The sequence below is a fragment of the Micromys minutus genome (assembly GCF_963924665.1).
Source record: "Micromys minutus genome assembly, chromosome: 1".
Taxonomy (NCBI): domain Eukaryota; kingdom Metazoa; phylum Chordata; class Mammalia; order Rodentia; family Muridae; genus Micromys; species Micromys minutus.
The window spans coordinates 177494385-177501139 of NC_137969.1; the positions used below are offsets into that span (position 1 = coordinate 177494385).

A 6755-nucleotide genomic window follows, 5' to 3' on the forward strand; every position below is an offset into this window, starting at 1 on the left:
ACAAGCTCTCGCCATGTAACTCTGGATGTCCTGGAGCTCACTCTGTGGACCAGATTGGTCTGAAATTCACAAAGGCATCTGCCTGCCTCTGCTTCCCAAGTGCTGCTGATTAAAGACATGTCCTCCAAGTTTGGACATTTTTAGTTTACTAGAATAAATGAGTAATAATACAGTCTAGCATGCCTCCACAATAAAAGCTGTGTTTCTCCAAACAGAGAGAAAGGAGAGCTTCCTCCTGTCTTGTCTTTATTCTGCTAAGACCCAAAGACTGGGATAAACCAGGTGACTCAAGGTAGAGTCTCACCTACCCTGATTCACTTTAGTGTGTGTGAGACAGAGAGCAGGGCTTTCCACCCAAATACAGGGGTGCTCTCTTGGAGCCCCACACTCTTGGGTTGTGTCTTTTCTCTCCAGAGCAGGGTTGGCATACTCCCACATTAATGCACAGAAAAAAACATGCAGCACATTGAATCTGTTATCATCATGAAACCTGGCTTTTTGTCCTTGGCTTGGTCACTTGCTAGCAAGATTCAGGAAAGCCATTAACTGTCTCTCAGTTTGTACGTGTGAATTAACAATAATGATACCTACCTTGTCCACATGTAGGAAATGGAAGTGCTCAGAAAACCACAAGGCCTTATGGGAATGGCTAGGAGTTCTCTTTACTGTCCTCTGAACCTACAGGTCTGAAGCTTCTCAGAGCGTCTTCCAGTATGTTTCTAATGAGTTCTTTTGGCCAGCCAAATCTGCTCTGCAGGTTTGTTTGTTTGCTTGTTTTTTATCTTTTTCTGCCCACTTGCTCTTAGGCACATATTCATTATACAACATTAATGAGCTTTATCATGACATCTTCATACATGTATACCCCCATCACTCTGTTGCCCACCTCCCACTACTCCCCCCCTTCTTCCCAAACAGCCCCTTCTACTCTCATTTACAGCAGCATAAATACAGACCAAGCCGTCCTTCTGAATCTGCCTTATTTGGTTGATGACCTCTGGTGTCAATCATTTGCCTGCAAACTGCATCGTTCTCTTCTTCCTTATGGCCGGATAAAGCTCAAGATTGCATATCTTCCATTCCCATTATCTATTCATCTATTATTGGACACCTAGACTGGTACTTAACTCTGCTATCAAAATGCTGCTGTAATAAACATAGGTGCACAGGTGTTTCTGGTGTGTGCTGACTTAGATTCATTAATGTATAAACCGAGGAGTGGTTTAGGTAGATGATATGCTAGCTGTATGTTTAGTTGTTTTATAAAAAACCCTCAATAATGACTTCTATGATTGCTGCACAAATTTACATTCCTGGCAACAGTGTGAGAACCCCACCCCCATCCCAAATTCTCACTATCTCGGCTAAGTCCATGGGGTGATGTTTCTAAGGTCTAAACTCATGCCACGGATCCACATGAAATGTTCCTCAATTCCTACCTATATCACAATCATTCCTCCAATTTATTAACTGTTCCAAACATTTTATATATGTAAACTTTGAGCGTGAGGGCTACATTATGTGTGTGCAAAATACTTTGTTCATGTTTTACTTCATTTCAGAATATATTCTTGCATTCTTACTACATTACACAACTTTGGCAAAAGAAAGACAAAACAAAACAAAAACACCCTAAGATTTGAACTTTGCTCTTAGGAAATCAGTCTTATTGGGGAGAAAACCATACACAAAAAATGACAATACAATATGATACTGAGGAGAAATATGTCTAGGGTACTTTCAAGAAGAAAACAGGTAACTCCAGCTGAGAGATCCCAGGAGGCTTTTTAGCATCTTTTTATCATATATTACTGAGTTCCTGACAGACTATATAGGTCAATCAACGCCTATGGAAGGAATGAAGAAAGGAATTGATAGTGGGGCCAGCTGAATATTTTTAAGGATAAATAGGAATTTAGCAGGTGTTGAAAAATATCACAGATAAAGAAAACAATGTGGATAAAGACATAGCATGCTAAATTCCATGGTGTTTTAAGAACTCACTATAGTACTTGTGACAAAGCAGGAGGAAATAGTTTGTAATGTAAGTAAGAGCCCAACTAGAAAGGGTCTCCCAGGCCATGCTAAGAAGTTTAGATCGGTAGATTCTTCAAAAACAGGGTTTAAACCTCAGTAAAAGTGGAAAATTGTTAATTTTTTGGAGATAAGCTCAGAATAAACCTGAGAGTCATAGGAAAGTTGACAGCATTAAGTCTATCTGAGTTAGGGTTTCTATTGCTGTGAAGAGATGCCATGACTTCAGCAACTCATTGGTCATGACTTACTGTTCAGAGGTTTAAGTCCATTATGATTATGGTGGTATGCAGGCAGACATGGTGAAGGAGCTGAGAGTTTGACATCTAGATCGGCAGACAGCAGGAAGATACAGAAATGCTGGACCTGGCTTAAGCATCTGAAACTTCAAGCCCCACCCCCAACAACACACTTCCTCTAACAATGCTGCACCTCTTCCAAGGTCACACCTCCTAATAGTGCTACTCCCTTTGAACCTATTGTGTGTGTGGCAAGAGGGATATTTTCTTTCAAACCACCACACTATTCACCCAACAAGTCTTAGTTTTGTTGCATAGACACAGTTGCAAACTGAGTCTACTGCCCATATAAAACTCAGTCTTGAAGCTGTTATATAAGAAATCAAGGCTAGAAGTCTCTGTGCTTTTGCCAGCCTCAAAGAACAGCCCCTATCAGAAAGATAAACAGCTTCTTCTTTCTAAAATTAAGAAGATCAAGGCTGGGATCATTTGCTATAGCAAACCCAACTCATCAACAGCAAAGACAAGAAGCCAGGCATGCTTATGTGACAAATTCTCACTCTGTGTTGTTTGAGGCAAGATGACCTCAAACTCCTGATCTCTAGACAGCCAAAGTGATAGAATTACTAGTATGTACCACCATGACTGACACAGGTTTCAGTCTTTTCTGTGCACTTCCTAAGTTAGACTTGACTCCCACTGTCCTGCATTATATGGACACTAAAATGATGGAGTTGATGCAGAAACAGATGGCTCAGAGTCTCAACTAAAATCAAGCTAAAACTGAGCTGAGTTTCACAAAGATGTCTGGAGACCACAGTATATAAACAGACCTATTAAACTAGCAATGGAAGGTGTGTGTTATGTATGCTCTTACCCAGTATGAACACCAAACTGAGATAATGTGAGTTAACCACATAAACATGACTGTGATGACTATTCCTGATTGTCAACTTGACTGTGTTTGGAGTGAGCTACAATCCAGAATTGGAGGGCTCACCTGTGATCCAAATCTTGAGGCTGGAAGACACAAGTTTTTGATCTGAGTCTTATCATAATAGCTATGAAAAGCTTAGGCCCAGGCAGATCTTAAGAGATCTCTGAGTTCAAGGTCAGCCTGAGACAAAATAAGTCCCAGATCCAAGCGTGATATGCATCTTAATCTGGGCCACACCTTCTACTTTTTAAAAAAAGATTTATTTGTTTGTTTTATGTGTGAGTACACTGTAGCTGTTTTCAGACACACCAGAAGAGGGCATCTGATCCCATTAGAGATGGTTGTGAGTCATCATGTGGTTGCTAGGAATTGAACTCAGGACTTTTGGAAGAGTAGCTTGAGAAAGTAAATTCAACTGGAAACATTTACAAACAAAGCTCAAAGTTCCATGAGTACTGGGAGCCAACTACTCCAGGAATGAATTCCAGTTACTTACAGTCACTGACACTTAAAGGAGCCAAAGGGAATCGAATCACAAGGTGAAAAACAGCATGGAGATCCACTAATGTCGGGGTGATATTTGAAATGGAGTTGCAGATTCCAGGAACCGAACATAATTTCCACTCAAGAATTTCTGGAAAGAAAAGTGAACCATGTGATTGAATATAAATTAATAAAATCACTTGAATTCTTAACGAAAGTCAGTTGCTCCCAAGAAGCGCAGCCAATGGCCTGGGGCCCACTCAGCCGAGCTGCTGCTGGGTGATTGGCTCAGGGCTCACGGCATTTGTTACCTGTTGGGTGTGAGACTGCAGAGCGGTGGGTGGGGAAAGTCTGGTTCTCAAGCTCTCATAGGTCTGGACACATTCTCACACTTCCATGACTCTTGCATCTGTGCACGCCGCTACCACCACGTGCTGCGTGGGGAGGAAGCCAGCTCCACTGTCTGGAGTTCAGGTTCTTGATCGAGCTGCGAGTAGGAGGGGCGTTAAAGAGCCCACTGTGGTAACCTCAGGAAGGGGCTAGGCAAGGCGTTATTCCTGCTGTCCCCGGCACTGACAAAATCTGCATGAATGAATGAATGAATGAATGAATGAATGAATGAATGAATGAACGAACGAATAAAAATCTGGTTTTGCAGAAAGAAAATATAATAGTCAAAAGAATAAAAGAATTAAACCTTACTAGGGAAAAAAAAAACCTAGTATCTGTGAACACCTCAGTAGAAAATGTGAGCAAAGCAGCCAAACTGAAATATTCCCCCTGTGCATTCATAACCTCATACAACAGAAATACCGTCAGGAGTCCTCACCATAAGGTTGACTGCTTTGGAGCCCTCCTCACTCTAGACAGCTTTCCCAGACATTCACCACACCAGAAGTCACTGACCATAGACTGATTCTAAGTGCTAATGTCCCAGCCGCAGTGTGGGCAACTGGCCAAGAGACAAAAACCAAACAAATGCCACGCTATTGAGTGCAAAGAGCAAGCCAAGTCGGCTTGAAGAGCAAGCCCTGCTGTGAAGTACTATACAGCCGGTGGGGTAGGAGGTAGGAAGTGAGAGGAAAGGTGAAACGTCACAGGGCCCAAGGAAGAAGCACATACCCTCAGAGGCTAGTTCACAGGGAAACATAGAGGATGTTAGGGAACTGTCAGGGGTAGGAACAGTGGGTCATCAAAGAGAGGTCAGGTGAGGCCAAGAATCGAAGTCAGTCTCTAGGGCCTGTTACAACGAGAAGGCTGCAAACATGCAGGAAGGTCTCTGTGGTAGGAGAGAGCACAATGTAACAAGATACAGTCTAGCAGAAGGTAAATTAATCACTGTGATTTAAGTCAGAGACCAAACCTGGGTAGGTATGCAGAACCAAGATTAGGAGGGGAAATACCAGAAGAATGTTCTCCAGCCCCGTTCAAAAATAAATTGCATGTCATAGAATAAACGGAAAGGTCTAAAAATGGAGGTCCCATTTTTGTCACAGTTAACTATGTGAAGAAAAGACACTTAGATTGTGGTGGGTGACAGGACATAATTCTCATCTGTAAGATGAGGATAATAATAGTTAATGACTCAACTGTGAGTATAAACTAATAATGTATATAAAGGGCCTTATAAATTGACCCTCTACTATTACAGAAACAAAATAGAGACATGAATCTAGAAAAATCTAGATACCTTATATCAGTGGTTCTCAACCTTCCTAATGTTGCGACCTTTTAATACAGCTCAGCATGTGTTGACCAACCATAAAATTGTTTCATTGCTGCTTTATCACTGTAATTTTCTAGTTATAAATTGTAAAGTAAATATTTTTTTTGGAGATAGAGGTTTGCCACAGGCATCATGACCCAAAAGTTGAGAAACGTTTCCTTATATAGAAAATATTATTTTACATTTTGATTGAATGATTTACACACTTATTTATTTTGTAGCACTAGGGATTGATCCTATGGCCCCATATATATAAATGTGCTGAGCTATAATGCAGCCCCAGAACATGTTAACTATTGCATAATAGCCACCATGTGGTAAACACCTGGGGCATGAGCACATGTGTGGAGGTTTTGAAACTCTTGAACATTCTCAATCCTCACAGTCATCTTGAAACATGGGAATCATTTCCCAATGTATAACAGAGACTCCAACAAATTAAGTCAGCTGTCCAGTCTTTTCTTAGAAAGAAACTTGTCCTTCATGAAGTAAGTAAACAAAGTCATATTTTGTCTCTACATAGTTTCTTTTGACTCCCAGGAACTATGGTATAAATGGACAATATATTTATTTTCACAAATTAAAACCATTTTGAAGTCTTATTAAAAAACAAAACTTTTGGGGCTGGAGAGATGGCTCAGCGGTTAAGAGCATTGACCGCTCTTCCCCAGGTCCTGAGGTCAATTCCCAGCATCTACATGGTGGCTCACAACTATCTGTAATGGGATCCAGTGCCCTCTTCTGGTCTGAAGACAGCTGCAGTATACTCATATACATAAAATAAATAAACATTAAAAAACCAAACTCTGATGAGTAAATTGATTAGGGTCAATGGGAAATGAATATGCTGTGATCTGCCCCACTGTTCCAGTACCATACTTTCGGAAATATTTCTAGAAAAAAAAAATGAGATGGACTCTCAAGAACTGTTTAGTAAGTAAACCAAGGCAATTTATTGCTTTTTGGCTGTATACCTATAACTTCCAATGCTGAAGCTTTTGGAAGTCAGAAATGGGTGGATCTCTGAGTTCTTGGTGAGCCTGGTCTACATGCCAAGTTCCAAGCCAGCCGAGGTTACATAGTGAGACACTGTCTCCAAAATAAAAACAAAAACAAGAAGTCCCTGCTTAGTTAACCCAAAGAAGTTGCGTCTACTCATTGAAGGAAAAAGTTGTATTGCTGTGGGGGGAAAAAAAAGTGACCTAGGTCCCTTAATCCTGCCCTCTTTTGATCTGTAAAGGTGGTAACATTCAGTTCGGAGCTCACTCATCTGTAAATTGCATCACATTATCTCTGAGTTATTTAAGAAGCCAGCTCTGTTTGGTTTCAGGCATTT

General features: G+C 40.9%; 1 pseudogene across 1 annotated transcript in view; it reads right to left on the reverse strand.

Moving 5' to 3' along the window:
* The window catches only part of LOC308419540 (actin, cytoplasmic 2-like), a 1056985-nt pseudogene that overhangs the window by 249700 nt on the left and 800530 nt on the right, over window positions 1-6755 (reverse strand). The window lies entirely within an intron of this gene.